The sequence below is a fragment of the Danio rerio genome, chromosome 6, assembly GCF_052040795.2.
Source record: "Danio rerio strain M-AB ecotype USA chromosome 6, GRCz13ab, whole genome shotgun sequence".
NCBI classification, from domain to species: domain Eukaryota; kingdom Metazoa; phylum Chordata; class Actinopteri; order Cypriniformes; family Danionidae; genus Danio; species Danio rerio.
The window spans coordinates 36,402,123-36,430,000 of NC_141026.1; the positions used below are offsets into that span (position 1 = coordinate 36,402,123).

Consider the following 27,878-nt stretch of genomic DNA (forward strand, 5'->3'; position numbering starts at 1 on the left):
TGGTCTTTTCTCTCATTGCTACTCTGATCGCGGAGCGTGTAGTTTAGCTGGAATGTGTGTGCGCGCGCGTGACCTCGTCGGTCCTCTCCAGCGGGACACCTGCAGCGATAAGAAGCTTCTAGTCCAAAGGTCTGACGCTAAATGACGCCTAATGAAAAACACAAACAACATTCGTTCATTGTGCGTCGCATTTTCGCTGCACGACACCTAGCCTACCTGGAAATCGTATAGCGTTACCTGGTTTGATTGCTGTAAAACCGGAAACCCAGTGTTTATCATTGTTCACAGGCTGGCTTTGAAATTGTCATTTAGCAAGCAATGGTGAATTTAAAACTTAAATGTTAACTGCTTTTCCGAAGAATATTTCAAAGTGACTTAAGTTAACACATTTTAACTTAAAACGTGTTTGCCCAGTTTTATTTAGTTATGTTTATCTAGATATGTCATATAGTTAATCACCCTTTTTAGCACGTGACTGCATTCAGTTATGTGTTGCGTTTTTGGCTTGGGGAATCTCAACAAAACTATAAAATGTTCAAATAAAGGTTACATAAACTGCAAGTAATTCAAACATGATACAACAATTTGGTTGATTTAAACCTGACAAATTGATTTTAACATGACCTTTATAGCCTATCATCTCATTTAAATTGTATGTTTTTTTGGTCTGCTAAAAAAATTTTTCAATTCTTCTAATGAGTTGCTTTTCGATGTATGAACTCAAAGAAGAATAATTACACTTTAATTTACCCAATTGTTTTTTTATTTATTTATTATTATTTTTTTATTAACTTGTCAATGATTGTTTAGTTTAATGGAAGTTACTCCTATAAGTCATGCAAGCATCATGGGTCCGAATAAAAAGATGGATAGGAATCTGTCAAATCATGTTGAAATTTGAGCACTAGTCATCACATTGAGTGTTTCCCAGTGCTGGGTTGCAGCTGGAAGGGCATCCACTGCGTAAAACATATGTCGGATAAGTTGGCGGTTCATTCCGCTCTGGTGACCCCTGATAAATAAAGGGACTAAGCTGAAGAAAGATGAATGAATAAATGAAATACCTCAATGTATCAGCCACCGGTTTTAATTTAGTTTTGTCTTTTTTTTCTTGTTTTTTTTCTCTCTCTTAAAGTGCCATTGACTAGAATTTTAAGCATCACCTATGACCACGGCTTCAGCTAAATACTTCTTAAATATTCTACTAAAGAACCTTTTCATCGCTGATGGCCTGAGGGTGAGTAAATTAACTGTATTCATTTTTGATAGTTAAATTAAGGGGTTAATGGAGTAAGTTGGGGCAAAACTGTATTTTTTTTGTCTCCAAATATGTTTTGTCACACTACATTTTTGAAAACAACCTTGGTATTAGTATTGCTTCAGGAAAGAAGTACTGACATAATAGATTTCATTTCCTCTTAGGCTTTGCACAGGTAGTGGCACTAAATATTGCTTATCTGAAAATGGTGACACCCAGTGGTCTAGTAAGGTGACTCCTTATAAACAAGCATCAATCGATGTACTGTATATTACAGGGCATTCAAGACCACAAACCACAAAAATTAGATTTCCCAGAGCTGACACACTGTGTGACATATGGTGGGATCTCTTCCTGAGCATTACCCAGTGTTAAATGTTAACTAGTGTGTCAAATGTTGTAAATAATATATAAAAGTTGCACATTTATATTGTATATAGTCTATACAGTGCACATGTTAACCAGAGCTGTTATTAGTGGGTATATAGATGAGGTACATTGATACATTTCAGAAATTTGTACTGTTTGTTTCAACATACTGTATCTTCTAAGTGAAGTTTATTCAAAAACTAATTTTGAGAGGATCACGTGCTTATTATTGCATGTGACTGGACCCGCCTTATCCAATTTACAATGCACCAATCAGACGATTCCTAAGCTGCTATAAGTACCCTAGATTACGTATCACAGCTATCTTCGTTTTGAGGAATCCCCCCCTTCCACTCCTTCTCCTCCTCCTTCCTAGATGGGTGGCACGGTGGCCCAGTGCTTAGCACTGTTGCCACACAGCAAGAACATCTCTGGTTCCAGTCTTTACCAAACCAGCTAACGTTTCTGTGCGGAGTTTGCACGTTCTCCCTGTGCTCACGTGGGTTTTTCCTGGGTTCCCTGGTTTCCTCCCACCGTCCAAAAACATGCAACCTAAGTTTATTGACTAACTTAAATCAACACCATAGACATGCTTCTACCAAGAACTACCCATATTATGGGTTTTTGAAAATGCCCTTCCATATAGTGTGTAACACAGCTCTAAGTGAAGTGAAATATCCAGCTAAGGCTTAAATCTGTAAGTGTACAGTGTTTAAAACTGTTGATTCATCTATAAAAGAGTCGACTCACAGTGCTTCAAATGAGTCGTCTTGATAACGAGTCATTAGGTGTTTCGCTGTGATGTGACAACGAATCCAAGTAGTTACGCGCGCAAACTCGGGAGATTTGAAACCTGCGGCCCCGCCCTCTGACACAGAAAAAGTCACACACACACACACACACACATGCACACACGCATGCACGCACACACACACACACACACACACACACACACACACACACAAAAACAAAACACGCCGGTCAAATGAAGTCACAATGTGCAGATGGATATTATTGAGTCTCTACCCAAAGATGAAACCTCAGCATTAGCCCAGCCTTGAGCAGCTTTAGTGCCTCTGGAAACTACATGCTACAAAGAATACTTCATCGGCAGTTTGTTAAAGGAAGGATCAGTAAAGAGTACTTATGGACTATGTCAGAACCTGGATCGGTTTCTTCCTCCATTTCTCAAGTGTAAGTACGTGCGATTAAAGTTGTTGCCTCGTTTACTCTAGCTTCCAAAATGACGCATGCCGCTTTGTTTACGGACCTCAGTGAAGGAGGGTAGTGTGTGTGTGTGTGTGTGTGTGTGTGTGTGTGTGCGCGTGCGCGGTGTTGTCCAAGGAGGAGGGTAATGTGTGTGTGTGCGCACACGCGTTGTGGTCCAAGGAGGAGGGTTATGTGTGTGTGTGTGTGTGTGTGTGTGTGTGTGTGTGTGTGTGTGTGTGTGTGTGTGTGTGAGTGTGACTACTTTTATATTGTTGATTAGCTGCTGGGCATTTCACTCTGTCTCGTGCTGAAGGCAGTCAGTATTGACCAATCACAACAGGCTGTCATCGGTCCAATCAGCGCAGATTAGCTTCACACTAAGAAGGGGTTTGGGAACAAATGAATCACTGAACGATTCATATGGGAGTCGCTGGGATAATTAGGTAAAAATAAATGCAGATTACAAGATAATGAAAGTGTTTTTTGTCCTTGCATCCATATTAGACTGTTGTTGGAGACCCTTACAACCAAAATATGACCCTATTTCATGTATAATATGGGTTCTTTAACGAGCAACTACTATCTACCTGACCTCAAACTCCCCTCTTGCCTTGCGAGAATGGGAGGGAGCCCCAGGCTTGAGGATCTTATGAGCTCAGGGCTCTCTCCCTTGACAGCATGCCAAACTAGCTTTAAAACAAATCATTAGCTAAGTGTGAACTCTTGAATGTTCAATTAGTGTTTTTTAATGTGACCAATACTCATGCCACCCAGTAATTTTGATAATTTTAGAAAAAAGTAAAATACGGGATAAATAATTATTTAAAAAAAGAATAATATATAAGTCGGTGCAGTAAAATACAGGACTGTCCCTGGAAAAAAGCAACCTAATGCACATACACAAATGCAAAACAAACTCATTTACATTCATTTACTGTGCAATCACCTTGCAAGTTTAACTTGTAATAACAAGCTTAAAGTACACTGTGATAATGCAACCATATTACTGTATATATATATATATATATATATATATATATATATATATATATATATATATATATACACACACACACACACACACACACACACACACACACACAGCAAAAATATTGCAGCCAGAGAACCCTCTCTCTGAATTTAGTTGCATTATCTTGTGACAGATGTTGGCTCCACCGCCTCATGCTGTTGGTCTTTTGGATCTTTGATGTTGTCCCCTAGTCTCTTGGGCTCATGGGATGATGCTTACATATTTATGAAGGTCATTCATGAACCTGTGCGCTAGTCTGTCTTCATCACTCTCCTGTCAGGGGAAGGAGAAAATACAAACACACACATACACACACTTTGTGCATCATCGGTGACATAAAGTTTGGGCTTGGTTTGAGTAATGTTCTCCTCTTGGTGAGCCTTTCTTCCATGGAAAGAGTCCAGTTCTCGCTCCATCCACCCAGAGGAAAGCAGCCCAAGCATCGATCTTTTTCTTCAGCCATTAGTGCTGATCTATTCCCCCTCTGCCTCATCCTGGGTTCATTTGTATTCTAATTGCCAGGCCTTGAAGTGACATGCTATGTTTCGTACGAGGCTGTTTTCTGTCAATGCCGTGCCAATAGTAGTGTAGCGTGGTCTTCAGCTGCGCTTTGATGTTTAATGTGCCATTTTAACTTCAGTGAAGGCACATTAATATGTATATGTTGAAAAATAATGTTTATGGAATGGAGGCTGGCTAATAATATCTGTGAAGATCAGATATGTGATACGCATGTGCTTGATGATGAGTTGATCATTATATAATTTTAAACAGTAGGGTACATGCATGCACACAGACTTCTAATTTCAGTCAGCCAGCTTCAGCATTTCCAGTGATTAATAGTCTTTCCATTATAAAATTGCCATGTTTAAGGTTTGATTTCTTTAAATTCACTGATCTTCACTACCTGATAGATATAAAATATAAAGTGGGTCTCATACCGGACAAAAAGCGGTGCATTAAATTCCATTTTTCCCCACCATGTCTTTAAATTATAATTGTTTTTAATAGAATTTCTGCGCTCGCCTGCTAATCCTGATGGCGCTATCGGTTACACGGTTTTCATCTCATTTTACGCTTTAACAACTGAATGCTTAAGGTTGCTTTCACACTTAAACATTTGGTCTTCACCCGGGTTTGTTTAATGTCAGAGTTTGGTATGTTTAGCTAGTGTAGATGCTGTCTTCTGAACTCGAGTGCACACCCGTGAACTGTACCCAAATGCGCCTGAAAGAGGTGGTCTGGGGTATGATTCGCGTGAACTCTGGTCAGGTTCACTTCTGGTATAAATGCAATTGTACCAAATAATGGAAATGAACCACCAACAGTATTAAATTATCATTTTTATAACGTTCATTTGTTTGTGTGTGTGTGTGTGTGTGTGTGTGTGTCTGTGTATCACGTATTGTACCTCGGTGACAAGTGGGACTGAGCCAGGGCAAACACAGTGATAATGTCTGCTTGTCTCCACCAAAAATATTCTGAACATTTATAATAATTTTGCTGCAGATAGACATAAGTTGCTTTTTGTATGTCCAAAAGCAAGATTCAGCAAAAGCAAATTGGCCGCGATGTGCGGATGTCTTTCCATTTTGGCGTTTTTTTTTTCATGGTCATCACCTAGCAACAACCGTGCACACAACAGCAGCCCGATGACGCAAATGTAGCATGGTTCAGAAGGAAAAAAACAGCATGAACACAAACCAGCCGAGATATTGACAAGCGGGGACAATCAAACTTGAGTTCGGTCCAGGCAATTGAAGTGTGAAAGCACCCTTAGTCTATTTCACTGAATGTATTTAATTACATTACACAATCTATGCTGTAAAAGGAACCATATGACATTGAAAATAGTCACATTTAATATTCACCGTAAGTTTATCATTGGTTGAAAAACAATAGCTGTGCATATAACCCATTGAACTTTTTGAAAAAGTTGGGTTTTTGGGTCCCCAAATTGGCATAAAATGTTTTCACATAAAATGTTTGTCATGTAAAGATACCTAGGGACAGTTTCAGGCTAGTTTTCCTTCAGATTGTTCTAAATATTTAACATTCATTAATTCATAGAATTGTTGTTTTTGATGTAGTTTTTTTTTAAGTAAGGTATTTTGCTGTTTATAAATATAAACCATTTTTAAAGGTGGTGTGATAGTCTTGTAAACAACGGGAAATGCTGTTTCGCTAACAATTTAGCTACAAATTCATATTTATCAGTCAAACTGATAAATATGAAAGATATGGGACTTCTCATATTGCGTATAAATGCTTATTCTGAATATATGTGAAGCAACTTTTATTTTATTAGATTTTATTTTAGAGAGCAGGCCTGAGATTCAGCTGTGTGCTCTTCATTTACTGTCTGATTAAGGCACACTCTGATATGGCTAACAGCTACTGTTTACACAGCGCAAAAGCGCTTGCTTGTAGAGGCGTGACATGGAGACCTGGAGCACATTATGGCTCAATCCCAATTCTACCTCTTAGCCCTTCCCCTTACCCTTTTGAGGAACTAGAAAATATGACAGTCATTCCCAAGTTAGCTGAGTAGCCTTATATAATCAAAGTAAGATATAAGAAAAATAACGTGTTTTTTTTTTTTTTTTTTACAAATGAAGCATGACCACACATTGCTTGGCACCCCATAAATACAACCAAGCTTTTAAAATACAATGTGGACCACCACTTTAATTTGAATCAGCATCAGATTCCAGATATTCAAGTAGTTACGCATCTCTGCCAAATATTGTCCTATCTTTCATGTATATCAATGAAAAGCATATTTATTCAGCTTTTTTTGTGATGTATACATCTCACTTTTCAAAAATGTACTCTTAGTTATTGCTGGATCTGTGGGCCAGGTTAACATACATACTTTATATACTTATACATAAAGTCAGGTATTAATTATTTAGCCACTTACTGTACATCTTACCTCACAATATTTCACCAATCTTTTGAGCTGCATGCTGTACATGTTAGGCTATTCTTGAATTTAATTGGTCAACTTGTTATTTTGATGTTAATGAGCACCATTAAACCTTTGAGGCAGAACATTTTAAAGCAAACATTTAACATATTAGTCAGAATCCCCTCAGTATCTGTTGGAATCAGTCAAAATCTTGGCAGGTCAACTTCCTGACCAAAAACTAGGACACCAGAAAAAAGAAATCTCACTGTTGTGCCCTATTTATGTTTTATAATTCATCAAAAATTGTCGATGCCATTGGATTCCTGTCTTTGATAAGCAGCCTAATTTTATAGCCAATTACGTTTGCAGCTTTCCCCACTCAATCCATTTCCTCCCCAAAGACGATAAAGCCCAGTCCAAGTCTGTGACATTTAAAAGACAAAATAAACTCTTAATTCAGCCTGCCTGACACTGAGCGCCAAGTGTGGGCTCTCTTCTCTCTCATAACGCTGATGATAAAATATGGGCCATCTTTCAAGGCAAGAATAGATGCGTGCCGAGTGTCACACATCAGTTGCGACACATCAACAAGCTTGTGCTGGCAGTTATTATTCATGGTTGATGTTGAAGGCTTTGTGGAAGGAATAAAAGACAGGTAATAAATGTGCTCCGTCAAAAGCTTTGCAAGGGAGATACGCCGAGACAGCCGAGCAGTTACTGTTATCTTAAAATGAGTGTATGTGTGTGAGAGCGAAGGCAAGAGATTATTAAAACAGGTGTGTGTCTCCACATGCTGATGGTGTGTGATTATTCATTACTTGCGGACTCTCTGCTGAGAGCAAGTCCCAGAGTCACCTTGACTGCAGAGCCTCATACAGAAATATCACACTTATTACAACTGCTGCCGCGGCCTAACCTGTCCAATCCATGTGAGGGATGATGATTCTGACTGGACATGATGCTTGATTTATGACGCAATATTTGGTTTGATACAATGCTTATGTAATTGTAGTCTAATGAAACAAGAATATATGGGATTGTAAATGCCATGAACAAAATGGGATACATACAGTTGCTTATTATTATTATTATTATTATTACTATTATTATTATTATTATTATTTTCCTGGCTGTCTGGAATCCTTGATTCTGACTGGTCAGTTGTGAAATTCCAAGTTGTGTTATTCTGAGATAACAACCGCTGAAACAAATAGTTTGGTTTATGTCAGCTTTGCCTTTAATTTAAGAATAAATAAATTATTATGGCTCAGAACAATGTTTTGGGTAATTGCTAAGGGTGCTTTTACACCCAGGCATTTGTTTCAGAACCTGTTTTATTTACTCAGCGTGGTTCATTTGGCATATGTGAATCCCGCAATTGCACTCGGTTCCGCGCCAAAACAATCGGTCCAAGATCGCCTGAATGAGGTGGTCTCGGCTCAATTGAAATTAACTTTGGAGTGGATAAATTGTAGTGAGAGCAAAATGATCCAATGAACCAGGCTATATAACAGTGTATTATGGTTATGTAATAGCCATATATATGGCTATATGAAGAGAGAAATATGAGTAGGGCAGAATGTGGTTCCTACCAGTAAATGTGCATTTCATGTCGAATGCGAAAGTGAAGCATGCTGAAATATTACTGAGTGTTGCTTATCCGTTAGGACAATTGACTAAAATTACCATCTGATAATTTTCCATATATTTCTGCAGTGACACCTCAAAAGAAAGATCAACATTGATCTGCTTCATGATCTGACTGCAGTCTCCGTTGATCTGTTATTTCTCTCTATAATTTAGGGCTGTAATGCAAAATTCTTGCCAACATTTTTTTAATAGATTGATTGATTCAGTATGAATCAAAGTCTTCCCCGTCTGATTTATATTGGGTGACGATGTTTGTCGGTATCATAAATTAAAACACACAGTCAGACGAGCGGAATTTGTGGGAGTTTGAAAAATAAACCCTGAAACTCTGACCAATATGAGGAGAGTTTACTTGCCCTACTTTACTTGACTTATTTGAACTATTTTAGGCTGTTTATGAAAGCGAACCACACCAAGAAGAAAAATAAACATTGTAACAATTTTAATCCACAAAACAATAGATCTACAGGTGTGAAAGCATCCTAATTTTTTATTTGTTTGTGGCAAGTATAGCCATGTAAAACGTGGCATAAAATGCATCCAGGTGGTTGTTTTGGCAGAGTAAAGCCCTTCGGTCTTATGCCACATTCAAACGGCGTGTTAGTGTCAAGTTTCCCTTTCATTTTGAATGGGTGACGTCAGATGTTGCTGAACTGCATTGTGGAGCCGTTGGCACCACTTCAGTGGTGTAGCTCGCTGCAGAAGTTGGGAATTTTTGGGAAGTCATCTTTTCAAGTGCCAATGTATGCATCAGCCAATCACTTTATTCAGTCACTTTATGCAAATACACCAGCTCCGACAGTAATCGATTGCGAACTAATTTCATTGGCTGATTCTGCTATGACGATCACGTCAGCCTCAACTTCAGACATGCCCTCTGTCAAGCGTTGACGCTGAAGATAAAGTGGGTGAAGGCCTTGAAGTGACATGCTGACTAGGGTTACTATATAATTAAGTGGATGTTTAATATATAATAAAACAAATTACTTTAAATATGAATTCTAAACTATATTAATTGTTCATTTGCAAAGATTTTTATTTTTATTTTTGCAGTAGGGCTGGGCAAATGTAATCACACCCCTGACTGATTAATTGTTTTTTGCATTCTATGTTATATTTTCTCACTACTCATTAAAATTAGAGAGATGGGTTCTGTTTAAATGTACCCATGTGCATCTAAAATAAAAATAGTTTAATGTACTGGCTTGTGGCTTTTAATTTATTGTCATTAATTCACCATTTGTAATCTGATGTTCACTCTTCCTTTCAAGAAATATCAGTAGAATCTGTGTTCAAACTGTATACACTCACTGGCCACTTTATTAGGTACACCTTACTAGTACTGGGTTGGACCCCCTTTGCCTTCAGAACTGCCTTAATCCTTGTGGCATAGATTCAACAAGGTACTGGAAATATTCCTAAGCGATTTTGGTCCATATTGACATGATAGCATCACGCAGTTGCTGCAGATTTGTCGGCTACACATCCATGATGCGAATCTCCCATTCCACCATAACCAAAAGGTGCTCTATTGGATTAAGATTGGTCACTGTGGAGGCCATTTGAGTACAGAGAACTCATTGTCATGTTCAATAAACCTGTCTGAGATGATTTGGCACGGCACGGCACTATGACATGGCACGTTATTCTGCTGGAAGCAGCCATCAGAAAATGGGTACACTGTGGTCATAAAGGGTGTTGACTCGATACTCAATTGGTACTAATGGCCCCAAGTGTGCTAAGAAATATCCTCCACACCATTACACCACCATCAGGAGTCTGAACTGTTGATACAAGGCAGGATGGATCCATGTTTTCATGCTGTTGATGCCAAATTTTGACCCTACTATCCAAATGTCGCAACAGAAATGGAGACTCATCAGATCAAGCAATGTTTTTCCAATCTTCTATTGTCCAATTTTGGTGAGCCTGTGTGAATTGTAGCCTCAGTCTTCTGTTCTTAGGTGACAAGTGCCCTTCTGCATACTTCAGTTGTAACGAGTGGTTATTTGAGTTACTGTTGCCTTTCTATCTGCTGGAACCAGTCTGTTCATTCTTCTCTGACCTCTGACATCAACAAGGCATTTGTGGCCACAGAACTGTCACTCACTGGATATTTTCTCTTTTTATCAAACCATTGTATGTAAACCCTAGAGATGGTTGGACTTGAAAATCCCAGTAGATCAGCAGTTTTTGAAATACTCAGACCAACCTGTCTGGCACCAACAACCATGCCACATTCAAAGTCGCTTAAATCACCTTTCTTTCCCATTCTGATGCCCGGTTAGATGCTCTGATTAGACATTTGCGTTAATAAGCAAGTGTACCTAATAAAGTGGCCGTTTAGTGTACATTTAATTGCTTTAAAATTGATAAATGTATAATGAAATAAATTGAAAATCGAAATTGAATGTGAAGAAATAAAATCATCCCTAAAAGTTAAATTATTTCAATCTTCATATTTATGGTTTGAATATTTATTTCGTAATATATACCTTTATGTTTACTGGCTAAACCAAAGGCAAACAGAGAAGCTCTTCTATGTAGAACAAGACTTTTTGCTGGTTTGCAGACTGTTTATCTCCTAAAGTTTAATTATAGTAAATATTACCGCCCAGGGACTTACAAGCAGCTATTGTATTTGACAGTAGGACATTGATAAATGAGCCTGTAAAATCCATGTAACTAGAATTTGTTTTGTGTGTTTCTCGCAGTGCTTATACAGTGCATATGTTGATTGTTTTTTGATACTGCCCCACTGCTGCTGCTCAGAAATCTGAATTTATAGTCATCCATAATTAAAATTCACACTGTGCGCTCCGCTCCCAGATGAACTGTGTTCTTGGTCAGCAGATATGTTGCAGAAACCCCTTACTCAAATGCTTTGAGACTAGCTGCTTCTTCATAGGCGTTATCTTGTGTGGTTTAGGAAACACTTTTTATAATTCGCTCATTTACAATCACTGTGGATTATTTGCTTACAGATGAGCCAGAAAAATCTTTGTAATCTTTTACGTGACTTGTGATATTTGATTTCCTAATTAGTTAGTATTGATTTTTAAAGTACAGTTAAAATAAAGGGTGACATTGTAGCATACAGTACGATATGGATGGAAAATTGTGTTTGGTTGTCTTTTTTTTTCAGTGTTTTTGTTAAAACGCAAGTGCTGAGTAGGATTGATAATTGACAACACCTACAGTCGTAAGAAGGCTAATGTAACAGATTACAATTTTCCTTATTTAATCTGTAACAAGTAGTATGACTACGTCAATCACATTATTGTACCTGATTACATTTTACTATGTTCTGATTAATTTTCAAAATGAATGTTTTCAACTGTTAATCATTTTAAAACATTTAAACCAGTCATGGTTAATCTTACAGTAGTTGATTATTATATAATGAATTGATTGAAATAAGATTGTAATTTAACTTTAAAGCACAGCCATTAAAAAAACTCAAACTTCATCACCTCCTTTTCCTGTGAAATGTGGTTAAATACAGTTTGAAAATATAGTTTTAGATTAAAATACTGATAAGTGTTGAAGAAATGGTCAGATTCATATTCAAATAGGAATCAGTATGATATGATAAGTTTTAGTCAGATAATATATATCAAAATAACCATGCCTCTTAAAATAAAAGCCTCTGCTTTTAAACAAAAAAGGTATTTCATTCTATCTTCATGTTCATGTTTTATTTCCACTTAAATTTAAATAGGTTAAATAAATGTATTTTTTATATATTCTACAAAAACGAAAAAATGCATTCCCCCCTCCAAATATATTATATGCATAATCAGTGTTAAGGAAAGTTACTTTTGAAGGTATAGTGCATTACAATATTAAGTTACCTCCCCAAAAAGTAAGCAATTGCGTTACTTTTTATTGAAAGTAATGCGTTATATTACTTTTGAGTTTCATTACCTGGCTGAGGTTTGATCTCTTTCAGATGTTGCTGGTGTTTTTTCACCCTTTTTTATCGAGAAGCTCTGCATTTAACAGCCACCTATATAACCTACACTTTCATTTTCCTTAAAATATTAAAATTATATTTTGAGAACTTTCTAAACCCAGAGCTATACATTTTGCTAATTAGTAAGATATCTTGTCAGTGGTGAAGAAAGAGTTAATGTTTATTCATGTTGAATGGAAAGCAAATGCTAATTTTAAACCAAAACATTTGCATGAGTATTACATCAATTCTATGCAAAGGAGGCACCAGTCAGGCAACCTGTTTGACATGAATGCACAGAATTCGTCTCAATCGAATCTTCTGTGCAAGTTAAATAAAATTCAACCAGAGCAGAACATTCCCATGAGGCAAAAAACATCCCGCAGGTAATGTAGAATGAGTGACATGGTGCTCCCAGTTTGGTGTAAGTTATATTGATATAATATTAATATACTATTAATAATACTGCAGGAACCTCGGCTCAGTTGGCATTTCTGTGTGGAGTTTGCATGTTCTCCCTGCCTTCGCGTGGGTTTTCTCCGGGTTCTCCAGTTTCCCCCACAGTCCAAAGACATGCGGTACAGGTGAATTGGGTAGGCTAAATTGTCTGTAGTGTACTGTATGAGTGTTTGTGTGAATGTGTGTGTGGATGTTTCCCAGAGATGGGTTGCGGCTGGAAGGATATCCGCTGCGTAAAAACTTGCTGGGTAAGTTGGCGGTTCATTCCGCTGTGACGACCCCGGATTAATAAAAGGACTAAGCCAACAAGAAAATGAATGAATGAATGAATAATACTGCATAAGAGTGGCACAGTGGCTCAGTAGTGGCTCGCCTCACAGCAAGCTGGTCACTGATTCGAATCCTGGCTGGGCCAGTTGGCATATCTGTGTGGAGTTTGCATGTTCGCCCCGTGTTCGTGAGGGTTTCCTTTAGGTGCTCCAGTTTCCCCACAAGTCCAAAGTCATGCGCTATGGGTGAATTGGATGAGCTAAATTGGCCAGAGTGTATATGTGTGTGTGTGTGTGTGTGTCTGTGTATAGGTGTTTACTAGTACTGGGTTGCAGCTGGAAGGGTATCCGCTGCGTAAAAATCATGTGCCAGAAAAGTTGGCGGTTCATTCGGCTGTGGTGACCTCTGAGAAATAATGGATTAAGCTGAAGGAAAATGAATTTAGTGCATTGTTTGATATTAAATAAGAGAAAAAACTTAGCTGTCGAGAACGTTAGAGAACGTTTAGCTGTCCTGACTGGCAAACCTGAACTTAATAAATGTACAGAATGTACAAAGTACTCTTGTTTCAAATCATGAAGGAAAATGTAATTTTCTTTTCACACATTGAGAATGATGAACGATCAACTGTAAGATCTCAGTGTCAATCCTCAGGCCGGTCTGTTTCTCAGCTGACATGCGTGTCCCGAATCTGTCTGTCTTCCTTCTCCTCCATCTGCCTCTTTAACAACTCAAACTCCCTACCTGGATTCACGCTCCTCCTGACAGTGTGTTATTTAGTTTGTTTGTGTATGTGTGTGTTGAGAAAGAGAGAAATAATGTGAGAGACTGCATGCTCCATTACTGCATAAAGCCCGTAGGGAACGGGGATGAAGAAAAGAAAATGATGATAATATTGAAGGTAGCAAAAAAAAACAAGAAATAACTACGCAAGCAGAAACCTGGAAGGATAATGAAAAAAAGTGAAGAAATGGAAAAGCTTCCTAATATAGACAGAAGCAAATCAAACACTGGCAGAGGGTAGAGTTCATATTGAGGACAGCTCATCCATAAACTGGACACTCTCTAAATCCTGGTGTTTTTCTCTTAAGCCACATCTCGAAGTCTAAGACGATCTCCTTCATGCTGGTATCGTTTGCATCAAGGTATAATACGATTAATATTGCAGGAGCTCAAGAGTAAAATAACAGTGATTATAGCCAGGCTTTCATCACTCTGTCTTTCATCCCGCCGCTCTCTCCGGATTGATGGAAGCCAACGCCACATTTCCTTCACGATTGTGGCGATGTCCTCGGCCAAATGCCAGCGTTCTCTTGATTAATCTGCCTGCTCTGTTCCAATCAGTGTCACAGCAGGAGAGAAATGCCATGTGTTTTAAATGGCCAGCTTTCGCACACGGGCTGGTTTTATGAGCTTGGCCTCCTGTGGACTTCCACAAACACTGCTCTGTTGGCCGGACAGCTTGGGTGTGAAAAAAAAAAAACACTACGTAAGGCTACTATGGAAGGCAGAGGATGACAGCTTGTCAAAGGATATTATAAATAGGTACTTCTAAATTAAAGGTTGAACATCTCTTTCACTTTCATCCAAGTTTGACATTCAGAACTTGTGTCTATTAAATGTCAAATACTAAATTGCTATAAACCACAGTGCATACTTACAAACTTACCTAAGAAGACAAGCCAGATAATCTGTTAGTAATAGGACTGACGGACTGAAAATTGTTGATGTAACACCTCATTAACCCTTTGAAGCATTTGATCACACTGGTGTGATCTGTCTAGGCTAGTTCCTGGAGTGATTAATCAGACAGGTGAGATTAGAGCATTCAGTCTGTCATGATCAGCTGCTAAATTCAAACCTGTTTTCCCGATTTCTGGCATCGAGCCAGAGAAAGACGCATATGACGTGGCACATTTAAATATGAGTATTAGCGAATATGAATATGAATATTAAATATGAATATTAGCGAAAATTAAAATTTGGGATTTGTAAAATAGACTCTGATGTCTAGGTTTAATTTTTAAACATAATCAAAACTTTTATTCACATAAGATGCAAACTGTTAGAGCTTCTAAAATGTTCCCTTTATATAACTGTCAAAAATTATGGTAGTAATGGTGTTCCCTCAGAGCTTAAGAAATTATTTGAAAATAATATAGATCAAAATACAAATTTAGATTTTAGTTTTAAATTGGAAGGTATAAATATAAAAATAACAATCAATGTAATAATATTTATCTTAGAATGATTTGCCGGATTGTCAGTGTTCCTCCAGATGTTTTTGTATAACAAATAAAATTAGAGATTTATCATTTAAAATGATTTATTTTATTTATTTTGTAAAACAGATAATTGCATTTTTTTGTAAAGATGTTGATTTAAAATGTGTCTTCTGTAATGAGAGTATTTTTCTTTTTTATTTTATTCAATTGGAATTAAAAAAAAAGATGTTTTATTTTTTATGAGAATATAGTTGATTTCAAAATTTGGTATATTGTTAATTTGCTCATTGTATGTGAAAATTATTTTATTAATAAATGAAAATGGGCAGTGAAAAAAACATATTTTACTCTCTTAAAAATAAAAATAGGTTATTACCTGAGTACTATAAAAGAAACAAAAAATACCAAATCAAAAAGAACTCTTAATTATCTTAAAGCCTTGAATCTTCTCTTTGAATATTTGTAATTTTTTTGTAATTTTTATTTTTCTGTTTTATTTATTTAGATGTTAATTTAATGTTATGTTATTGCTCTTGTATGTCTTGTGTTCTAAAATCACAATAAAAAAAAAAAAAAGATGTAAACCGATACAAACTGCAAGGCTACTTAACAATTTGCAGTAATCTTTTCCCAGTAAAACAGCCACTTGCTTTCATGTATTTAGTGAGAATTTGATTTATGTTGTGAATTCAGCAGCCATTTAACATGTTGGCACCCATCTCTAATCATAGATCAAATAATCTGTTTACTATTAATCTGTTTAAATGACAAAATACACATTTGAGCAAAATACATTAGAAAGTTTGGTGATGTTTGAAGAAAAAGGGAAAAAGAAGGAGAAAATGACTTAAGCATAAATAATTTGGCTGTGGTGTGTCACGTTATAATCGTGAGACGTCTCCATGGAAAATTTAAAGCCATCAGTTGGTGCCAATAGACTAGTGGTTAGGTGTGTGAATGCATTGCACTGAGATGCTTAAGGAGACCCAAGTTTGATTCCCGGCTCAAGGTCCTTTGCCAATCTTTCCCTCTTTCTCTGCTCCCAATGCTATCCTGCCTGTAATCTCCACCGTCCTCTCCAAAAAAAAATGTGAATGTGAAAGGGTTAAATGTGCTTTTTGCTTATATATGCTGTCTAAACCACTGGAAAAAAAAAACATGTGGAAGCTGCTAAATATTACAGCAAAAGATTTGAAAAGGTAGTGTTTAAGGGCATGAGTTTAAAAGATACATATAAGCAACATTAAGATATTAGCCTAATATTTAATCTACTCAATTGGAAATGAAAAGTACACACGTGAAAGTTTCAAGAATCTTGCTCTGGAAATGCCTGTTCAGTTTGGCCAACCACAAACAGGTTTTGATCAAGTAATTGATTATTTTCAACAGCAATAATCAGTGAAAAAGGTTTGTATCATTATTTGATGAGGCTTCATAGCAAAACTCTTTACAATCACTTTATTTCATATTCATATCACCACTACATTTGAATGTGATCAATAAGAATGATTACAACCTTGAAACAAAGGTTTAACATGTTAACCTTTTAACTGCCCCACCAAGAACATTTTTTGGATTGCATTTCCTAATGTCACTAGTTAACACACTCAATGCATTTTTTTTGTTTGAAAAAACACATCTCATGAAAAACACATCCCATAATTACTAAAATACAAGCCTGTACCAGACGGTTGATATGCTGGTTTATGGTAAAACACCATAATTTGTATATTAGAATATATATATATATATATATATATATATATATATATATATATATATATATATATATATATATATATTTTTTTTTTTTTTGCAAACCAACAATGCTGTGTAGTGTAAACCATTATTTTAAACAGCCTTAAACACATTTTTAAATGGCTTTAAACATGTCAAAACGTGATCAACCATTTGGTAGAGCAGGCAGTTAAAGGGTTGAAACATGTAAACATTTCTTCACAAAAAGATTGTATAAAGAAATATATAAAACATAGTTCAGAATTGCAAAATTGTATTGTGCTCTTTCGTGTATTTGTCATATGAAACGTGCACCTGAAACGTACTCTGATCACCATATTCCAGGTTTACAAAAGTGTAGGCCGAGGCATGTAATTTCAATGAGCCTGGGTTGTTTTCAACAATAGCACCGGTAACCAAGTACAGTGTCAAGTTGAACTAACCTACAGAAACAATTTTTGAAAAACACGTATGTGATTAAATACACCTAAAGGTTTTTGTAATCTTCACATAACCAATTATCTAAAAATAAAATCTTGCCAACTAAAGTATAGTTGAATCTAATGGCGTGATCTTTGAAGTCATTTGAGGGCTATGCTGTATCTCAGGAGAATGTCCATCAGAGTGTTTAGTCTGTCCTCACAAAATTGGCTCCCAAGCCAGTCATGAAGCTTGGTTAATGCTGACTCATCAACCAGCACAGCTGCACCAGCACTACATGAACACTTCACACACTATTTTGCCCAAACATAGAGACAAACAAAAGGGGGGAAATAGAAACTTAAATTGGTTCCTACACTGAACTGTCTGGCCTGTGTCTTGTAATTTCACAAAGCTGTCTTCAGCCCACAGCTACAGTAACATGCATTTTGGTTCTGATAAGACAAGCAGGTCCAGTGTTACTGTACTGTAGATCTCAGCAATGCTCTCTGCTTCTGCTGCTGGAGAGGACACTAAACCAATCAATAGGAGACCAACTCTAACTTACCTATGTCCAAATCCATATACATCATCAGTAGCAAAGGTGTAGCTTACAGTATGTCCTATCAGCTAACAACTTTGTCAAAGTTTTGTGAACGCTCAAATATTATTTCTTAATGTTTGAGGAAAATTGGTGATACTGCAGAGTAGAGATGGGCAGATCAGCTGAAATGTCACCCGAATCCACGGCATGAATCCAATAAATATCCAATATCCAATATATACAGTTGCAGTCAGAATTATTAGCCCCCCTTTGATTTTTTTTTCTTTTTTAAACATTTTCTAAATGATGTTTAACAGAGCAAGGAAATTTTCACAGTATGTCTGATAATATTTTTTCCTTCTGGAGAAAGTCTTACTTGTTTTATTTCAGCTAGAAAAAAGGCAGTTTTTCATTTTTTAAAAACCATTTTAGTGACAAAATTATTAGCCCCTTTAAGCTAGTTTTTTCAAATAGTCTACAGAACAAAACATCATTGTACAATAACTCACCTAATTACCATATTCTGCCTAGTTAACCTAAATATCTAGTGAAATATTATTTACTGTAATCATGGCACAGATAAAATAAATCAGTTATTAGAAATGAGTTATTAAAACTATTATGTTTAGAAATGTGTTGGAAAAAATCTTCTCTGTCAAACAGAAATTGGGGAAAAAATTAAGCAGGGTGGTGATTAATTCAGGGGGCTAAAAATTATGACTTCAACTGTATATGCGCACCCGACCTACACCCGATCGTCACATTTAATTCTTTGTTTTAAGCATGATGATAGGTCAGCATGGATCATTCGTTATTAACAGCAGATTCAGTAAGCTAATATGTGCATTTCTGATAGTAAAATAATCGTAAACTGTTTTAAATGAACATATATTTATAAAAACAAAAGTTTTTTACAGTAAAAAAGATAACAAAAACAGTGTCACTTCAGCCTAAACACCAGCCATGTTATGCTTTCAATTTAGCACACACATGATGTTTCATATTTGAGGGACCGGTCTTGTGGCTTTCATATACTGTACATACAGCGCTTCACAGCCATTGCATGTTACATAGCCATCACTTGATTCATCCTCACTAACCACTTCGCTAAAATGCTCCCACATGGCAGTTTTCTTTCCTTCCTACCTTTTTTTTTATTATTAATTCTCCTTTTCAAAGTTTCTCTTGGATTTGTTTCACCTCCATTTCTGCTTTAACAAATGGACCTCCACCACGTGCATATTTATTTTTTTAATTAGCGTGCCCATTTGCCTGATGAAAAATGCATTAAAAGCACATTCGCATTTTAAAGAATGTGTTTAAAAAAATACAAAGTAAAAATCATTAATAATTACGACCCACCCGCAATTAATCATTATTTTATTATTAACCGACCTGCCTGACCCACGAATTATCTGCAGCAGTTATTACCCGTGGATATAACCACCATCCACGCATCACTACTGCACAGATATTGTAAAAACAAATATTAAAAGAATCTTTCCAGCTTGCAATTGTATTTACAAAGACCTTTTCCCTAACATTCTCAGAAAGTTATAAAAATACAATTTCCAAAAGTAATTAAAAAATATACAAAAGGCTTTTCCAATCTTCCATGTTTTTTTTTTTTTTTTAGTTTGTTTATATAATTTTTAATTTTTTTTTAAAAACATTAGCTGAATTGACCCAATTTAATGCATTTATATTAAACGTATGTTTGGTTAGAAATTTCCATTGAGTAAATGAAGATTATTCAGATATTCTGAACTTTTATTGAATGTTACTTACACTTTTTGTTCTAATAATACTTACCTAATAGTACATATTCTGAGAATGTTAAAGAAAAATATATATATATATATATATATATATATATATACTGCATCGCCTACTTCTTCAGTATATATATATAGGCGATGCAGTGGCGCAGTAGGTAGTGCTGTAGCCTCACAGCAAGAAGGTCGCTGGGTCTGGGTCGATGGTTTGAACCTCGGCTCAGTTGGCGTTTCTGTGTGGAGTTTGCTTGTTCTCACTGCATTTGCGTGGGTTTCCTCCGGGTGCTCCGGTTTTTTGTAAGTCAAAGACAGTCCAAAGACATGCGGTACAGGTGAATTGGGTAGGCTAAATTGTCCGTAGTGTATGAGTGTGTTTGTGTGTGTGTGTGTGGATGTTTCCCAGAGATGGGTTGTGTCTGGAAAGGCATCCGCTGCGTAAAAACGTGCTAGGTAAGTTCATTCCGCTGTGGCGACCCCGGATTAATAAAGGGACTAAGCCGAAAAAATGAATGAATGAATGAATATTCTGAAGAAGAAAAAACAATCTTAGCATATTTCCAGCTAAAACCTTTATTTTAAAGATTCATTGCTAATGTTGCCAGTAAGTTATAAACGTTCAAACTACACCAGCTAAATGTGCAAAAAACATTGTTAAAATAATGGCAACCATTATTTACAGAGGAGTACTTTGGATATTACATGTAAATGTTGATAATATATTAAATACTGTAAAACATTGCAAATAAAAAATTATAAGTTTTATCAGGGTTCACGTGATGTTCACTTTTTTTTCTTCTTCGCATTTGTGTTTTACATTCTGGACATTTGGTTTAAGATTGTCATTAGGTTACAGAGATAACCTAATGATGTTTATTCAAGCATTCAGAACAACATAAACACTTTTATGGTTTGCTTAGTGTTCCCATTAAGCTACAAAAGTATTATTTTATGTTGGTTATTCAGACATTCTGAACAACATTAGCAGAATGTTCTCAGATACAACTTTTATATTAGGAAAAAGCCCAATGTCTACTTTACTTTAAGAATATACACTCACCGGCCTCTTTATTAGGTACACCTTACTAGTACCAGGTTGGATCCCCTTTTGCCTTCAGAACTGCCTTAACTTGTTCATGGCATAGATTTAACAAGTTACTGGAAAAATTCCTCCATTTTGGTCCATATTGACATGATAGCATCCATGATGTGAATCTCCTGTTACACCACATCCCAAAGGTACTCTACTGACTCTGGTGATTGTGTAGGCGATTTGAGTATAGTGAACTCATTGTCATGTTGAAGAAACCAGTCTGAGATGATTCTTGCTTTTTGACATGGTGCCTAATACTGCTAGAAGTAGCCATCAGACGAAGGGTAAACTGTGGTCATAAAGGGATTGACATGGTCAGAAACAATATTCAGGCAGGCTATGGCATTGACACAATGCTTAATTGGTACTAATGGGCCCAAGGTGTGCCAAGAAAATATTCCCCACACCATTACACCACCCCCACCAGCCTGAACCATTGATACAAAGCAGGATGTATCCATGCTTTCATATTGTTGACAGCAAATTCTGACCCTACCATCCGAATGTAGCATCAGAAATCGAGACTTATCAGACAAGGCAACATTTTCCAATCTTCTACTGTTTTATTTTGGTGAACTTATTCAGCCAGGCAAAGTATAGTCTCAGTTTCCTGTTCTTAGCTTACAGGAGTGGCACCCGGTATGGTCTTCTGCTGTTATAGCCCATGCGCCTCAAGGTTCGACATGTTGTGCATTCAGAGATGCTCTTTGCATACCTCGGTTGTAACGAGTGGTTATTTTAGTTACTGTTCCCTTTCTATCTGCTAGAACCAGTTTAGCCATCGCCTCTGACCTCTGACATCAATAAGGCATTTAACCCCACAGAACTCACTGGATATTTTCTCTTTTTCGGACCATTCTCTTTAAACCCTAGAGATGGTTGTGTGTGGAAATCCCAGTAAATTGGTAGTTTCTAAAATACTCAGACTAGCCCGTCTGACACCAACAACCATGCCACATTTAAAGTCACTTAAATCGCCTTTCTTCCCCATTCTGATGCTCAGATCGTCTTGATCATGTCTACATGCCTAAATGCATTAAGTTGCTGCCATGTGATTGACTGATTATAACTTTTAGTTGGACAGGTGTACCTAATAAAGTGGCCGGTGAGTGTATACAGCATTTTTTGTTTATACAAACATCCAGAGACAAAATTTACAACAACATTTTATGTTAGAACTTTATTGACAACTGAGATATCAGGTGTCAGTTTTGTCATAGCATAATATTCCCAACTAACAATTGTTATATAATTTTGTTCATAATGTTTCTATTAAGTGTCTTTAAATTATATTTTAAACACCCATTGTTTTAAATGATTTGTGAGTATTTTATAAACAACGTGGCTTGGCAATACAACCATTGTAGAAAAATGAGCAGAACGCTCCCATTTAATGCTTTAAAAGTATTTTCCCAGCTCTTATGGTTGACATAATTGTGATAGATGAACAAACAGCATTATTACAATAGTCCTTCTTTAAACTGCATATCTGTCTAAAGCGGGTCTTCAGGCAGCAGTTTATTGGGTTTCTGGCTACACTTACAGCACATTAGCTTGCAGGTACAGTCAGCATCCCTCACCTTTGCAATTTCCGTCGAGACAGAGATGATGCCATACAGCCAGAGTCACGTAAGATGAACAAATCTTCCCAGACACAATCTGATGCCTCTCAGCCTGACTGGATTCATAACTACAGTGGGCCATGGGGATCTATGTCAGTTGCTCTGAGGCACTGATACACATCACAGTGTGCGGCATTTAAAAGACATTTGTAATAGAACTCCTTTTTTCACACTTAAAAAGAAACAAGCTGCACATAGTGAGAATAAATAAAAAGAACACCCAGTGGTATAAAGCTGTATTGCTGTAAAACAACAATTCTCCCAGTGTGTAAATATGTGATTTGATATGTTGAAAGATAGGCTTACGCATGCTTTTATTCTGTCCTTGTCATCAGATACCTTATACAACACGCAGCTCTGAAGCCAAACCCATTGAGATTTCTGGGATGTTAGTAACCAGTAGCAACTGAATTCACTACATTTGAGGCTGAGAGAATATTTTCTTAACTCATACACATAAATATAATGCCTTACTACAGTTTAGCTGATTTATTTATTTAAGACTCTGTCAGACAAAATAGTGTTTAAAAAAATGGAGAGCGGAAAATATTGCTGAGTTAATGGGTATAATATATAATACAAGGCTGAACTACAAACGTCTACTTATTTGTCATCATATCGTCTGCTTCTCTCTCAGGGTTGTTTATGCTAATGACAAAGAGATCTCAACCCTCAGATCGGAACATACATGACCCACGGATTAATATATATATTTTTTTAACTTGTAGAATAATCCTAAATTTGTAAGATAGCAGAGAGATTGCCTCTCACATCAAGTATGAAAGCATTTCGGCCTATCTGTAAAATACAATGATGGAAGAAGTTGTGGTAGGTTATTCGGGATGTGATGGGGTTTCTCAGAAGGTGTTGGTTATTCATTTGTGGGTTATTAAAGGTGTTTTCTGTCACTAAATGTATAGCCTACATTAATGCATTCAGCGTAAGCTGAAATCATTAAAAGATTAAAGGTGCAGTAGGTGATCTTCCACAATGCTAACAGCTTAGCATAAACCTCTGAATCACAGTCCCTCCCCTGCCGTCCAGAGCCATGCCTCCTGAAACAGGAGCACGCGCACCTTAAAGGGTCACGAAACACCAAAACACATTTTTTGAGCTGTTGACAGTTGTATATGTGTCCCACACAGCTACAAACACTATTAGGACACCTATATTTCACTAAAAAGTGTAAATTGGTTGTTTTTGCGTTATTTCAAGCAAATACGTATACTTCCGGTATGAAACGAATTTTTGAAGCTGCGTCACGGCCATGACATAATAGTCTGTGCCAGAGTGTGTCTAATTACGTCTTACAGTGTGTTGCATTAATGCATGAGTAAGGCTTGGTTCAAACCAAACAGCGCGCTCTATTGTGCAACTTCATTAATATTCATTACTGTCACAGTGTTTAGACGACAAAGACGCCACGTTGTGTTGGCAAAACAAGCGTGAAGTGTTGTTTTTAGAGTTTGCTGCAGTTAAGTTTTGTTTTCATTTTCTCTCTGTGAGAGCTCAGACTCACGTGTGGATTAACAGTGTACGCAACGCGCGACAACAATAACTTACGTGTCTAAGGAGGAACATTGTTTACCTGAGAGCTGTTCTCATCTGCAAACGCTGAGATCCGGATTCGCTTTTACTCTCCTCTTAATAAAGACGCGGCTCTAGTTGCTGGTGATTGTCCTGTCTCTACAGATTTGGTAAGTGAGCGAGCAGTGCTCTTTGTTTATTCAGTTTGTTCGTATCGAGCAAACTATTGCACAGAGTGTAAACATGTTAGCGTTTTGTGACCGGAATAGCATACGCGGCTTTCTGACGCTACCTGCCGTGTGCATCTAAGTTTCCGGGAAATGCTGAGTTTTTTTTTCTCTCATTCGGCCGTGTGTATCAAACATTGCATGAAAAATACACGCTTACAGCAGTTCCTCGAATCAAATATTTTGTTTGTCGCGAGAGACATGAATGAATTCTCTGAATGAAAGACAGTTAAAGTCCACCATTTAATAATTTGGCAAATAATTCGACTACAGATGCCCATGTAAACACAGTCGCGTGCCCAAATAGACACTCCCACACCGTGCCTCTTTTCTTCCTCCGACACTCCCCCCTAAACAGAGCTGGACACGCCCACTTTTCTGGCTTTTTCCAAAGTAGAGGTGTGAAAACACCCTGCTGAAACGAGGGGGTTTCATGGCCCTTTAAAGGTAAATTGCCTTAGTAAATTGCATTGATTATTGGGATTAAATAATTTAGACAATTGTGGAAATACAGTAGTATAACAGCTAACTAGTGACTTATGTGATGTCCTCATTGAGTCAAAAGCAACAACAAATGTGACTCACTGGATGATTCAGCATTTTCTTCCTTTCTTTCCACTGTTGAGGAAGACCATTTTTTGTCCCCTAGGAGCTAGTTATTAGCTAGTAAAATTAGCCAGCCAGTAAATCACACCTGCAGTTATTCTCAATGGATACATTACGCTAGTTTGCTTGTGAGCATGCTACACTGAAACACATACTCTCACTCAGAACGAAATAAATCACCATTTTTAAATTCCCTAAATGCTAAATCCAAGAAGAAGGTTTGCTTTAAACGTATGCCACATTTAGGAAACTTTCCCAATTGCACATCAACTCAGCTGGGATGTGTTGCTACAAAATATATGCTGTGGCAGCTAAAAGTAGTTTAACATGCTGCCGGTGTTCTTAGTTGGCAATCTAATTTGATACACTTAGATGCACACAGGCAGAGAAAAAAGAAAGAGAAAATAGTGACAAAAACGAGATGAAAGAAATGTTACCACACGCTTCAATAAATCACATCAAATCCAAAACTTCACTACCAACAAAAGCCAAAAAACTTCTGATCATTAGGATCAGAATGAGCAAAAACTAGGAAAAGCTCGAATTAACCTTTCAAGACCTTATTGAGCGTCTGGATGCTGCAGTGAAATACTTTTCCTTGTTGGATACAGCATATCGGTCCTGACTTGAAATATCAATTTAGACAGTCGCCTCTCCAACCCTTTGCTGACTAATTGATTAAGGCTGATGTGACTAAATCAAAGGAAATGTTAAGACCTCCAACAGAAAAGTCTCTCACCTTGATGCTGAGTGGACTCTTTAACTTTTTACACATTTGAAATGTTTGATTAATTTGAAGTATCTGTTTTTTAATGAGTTTCTTTTTTTTCTGTTTAACAAATATATATATATATATATATATATATATATATATATATATATATATATATATATATATATATATATATTTTGAAGAATGTTGGTAACTGGTAGACTTTCTATCCATAGTTTGGAAAAAATATATAAATATATATATGGGCTACCAGTTTCAGACATGATTCTTCAAACTATGTTTCAACAGATTAAAGTAACTCAGACAAGCTTGGAACAAAAGGAGGTTAAGGGTAAATGGCAGATGTTATTTATGTATTTATTTATTTTGTATTTTGCTTGTTGTCTAACAGAACTAAATCTTATATTACTATAAGCACTTTACTAAATGACAATCAGTAAAGGTGACCAGTGACAGCGTAATCTGTCAAAAGGGTGGATGATCTTCAGATTTTCCCATCAAACTGAAAAAAAACCTATGTACAGTATAAACTGTATCAAACTATTACACATTAGAAAGAAAATATACACCCCTTATGAAAATAATTATTTTCATTAATTTCTTAGAGAAAATAGACAATACTATTTGATGCATTTAAACAAAACAGCTTTATTAAACAGTTATATTCATTAAAATAGGAGTTTGGTCATCTAACATCTTTAGAAATAAATAGATACAACATTTAAATCCAAACAAGTGTTTACCAAAATAATTACAACCATTTCTTTTTTTTTTCTTTCTTGTTTTTTTATGTTTCTATTAATTATAAAATCAATAAAAAAAATTTAATTTGGTTTTGGGTATCTTAAGTTTTTGTTGGATTAGTTCAGTTTTGGCTTTGGTGCTGACTAATCTCACACTGTCTGCACAAATATATTATTGTTATGATGACCAGTGTTGCCCTTGCCGGCAGCTAAAGAACAATCCCTGTCATTCTACAGAACTACAACTACCATCATCCTCTTCAGTCACACACCTGTTTCAGTTCGCCTTCTGATTACACACACCCGTCAATGATTAATTTGAATTATTTAGCCTGACATGTTTACTGCTCCAAAATATTAAAGTTTCTCAAAATAAAATATATTGTGTTCATATATTATTTTATACACATACATTTAAAAAGAGCATATTAGAGCAGTAATCACAATGCCGTAAAACTGTGAATCCGTGATAATTTTATTTAAGGTTATCTACCCATGCCCATGCTTACATCACACACACTAATATCTGTGCTGAGTCTTATTTCCTTCAAAGCATTTCCTGGCATGTTTTGACCCTTGTTTGTATCATTGTTTAGGTTTGTTTTGTCACCTGCCTTAATCCTTCAACTGTTTACTGATTACTCTTGTGGAATACCTTCATGCAACCGTCTGTCCTTGTTTTGAACCTTGCCTGTATGACCATCCTAAACAATCTGCATTTGGATCCAACCTTTGTTGTCACCACCCAACTCATTACAATTGTTAAGCATCCTATACAAAATAATACTTTAAAAGAAAGATCTGTGAGGGGTGTACTCATTTATGCTGAGCAATGTATATACAAGTCGAAATGATTAACCCTAATTTAAAATTATATATTTTTTCTTTTTTAAATATTTTCCAAATAATGTTTATCGCAGCACAATGTTTTAGGTCAATATTATTATCCACCTCAAGCATTTTTTTTCAATTGTCTACAGAAAAAAAAACATTGTTATAAAATGACTTGCCTAATTATCCTAACTTGTCTAGTTAACTTTAAGTCATTAAATTCCACTTTAATTTGAATACTAGTATCTTGAAAAATATCTTGTAAAATATTATAAACTGTCATCATGGCAAAGATAAAAGAAATCATTATTAGAAATGAGTTATAAAAGTATTATGTTTAGAGATGTAACGTAATTGAGAAATCTGAAATTGGGCAAAATAGACATGTGGACTAATAATTCTAACTTCAACTCTATATCACTCACTTATTTTCCTTCGACTTCATTCCTGCTTTATCATGGGTCACCACAACAGAATTAACCACCAATTACATGTCAATTGTTTTAATTGTCTCATCTAGCTGGAACTGAAACCATGCAGCAACCCTCTTGCTGTGAGGCAAACATATTTAATTAATTCATTTATTTTACAAATTAAGAGGAACTTTGCAGCATCATATTGTTTCGGTTACTATTTAAATATATATAGGGTTGTTGATCATGTGCATGTTGTTTAAATTAAACAATG

General features: G+C 36.3%; 1 long non-coding RNA gene across 1 annotated transcript in view; it reads left to right on the top strand.

The window, feature by feature from the left end:
• The first annotated feature begins 14 nt into the window (after nucleotides 1-14).
• The window catches only part of LOC141386313 (uncharacterized), a 147,674-nt gene continuing 119,810 nt past the window's right edge, over nucleotides 15-27,878 (top strand). Inside the window, exons 1-2 of the long non-coding RNA XR_015493859.1 lie at nucleotides 15-129; nucleotides 1,136-1,237. This is a non-coding gene — a long non-coding RNA (uncharacterized LOC141386313). The remainder of the gene's footprint in view (nucleotides 130-1,135; nucleotides 1,238-27,878) is intronic.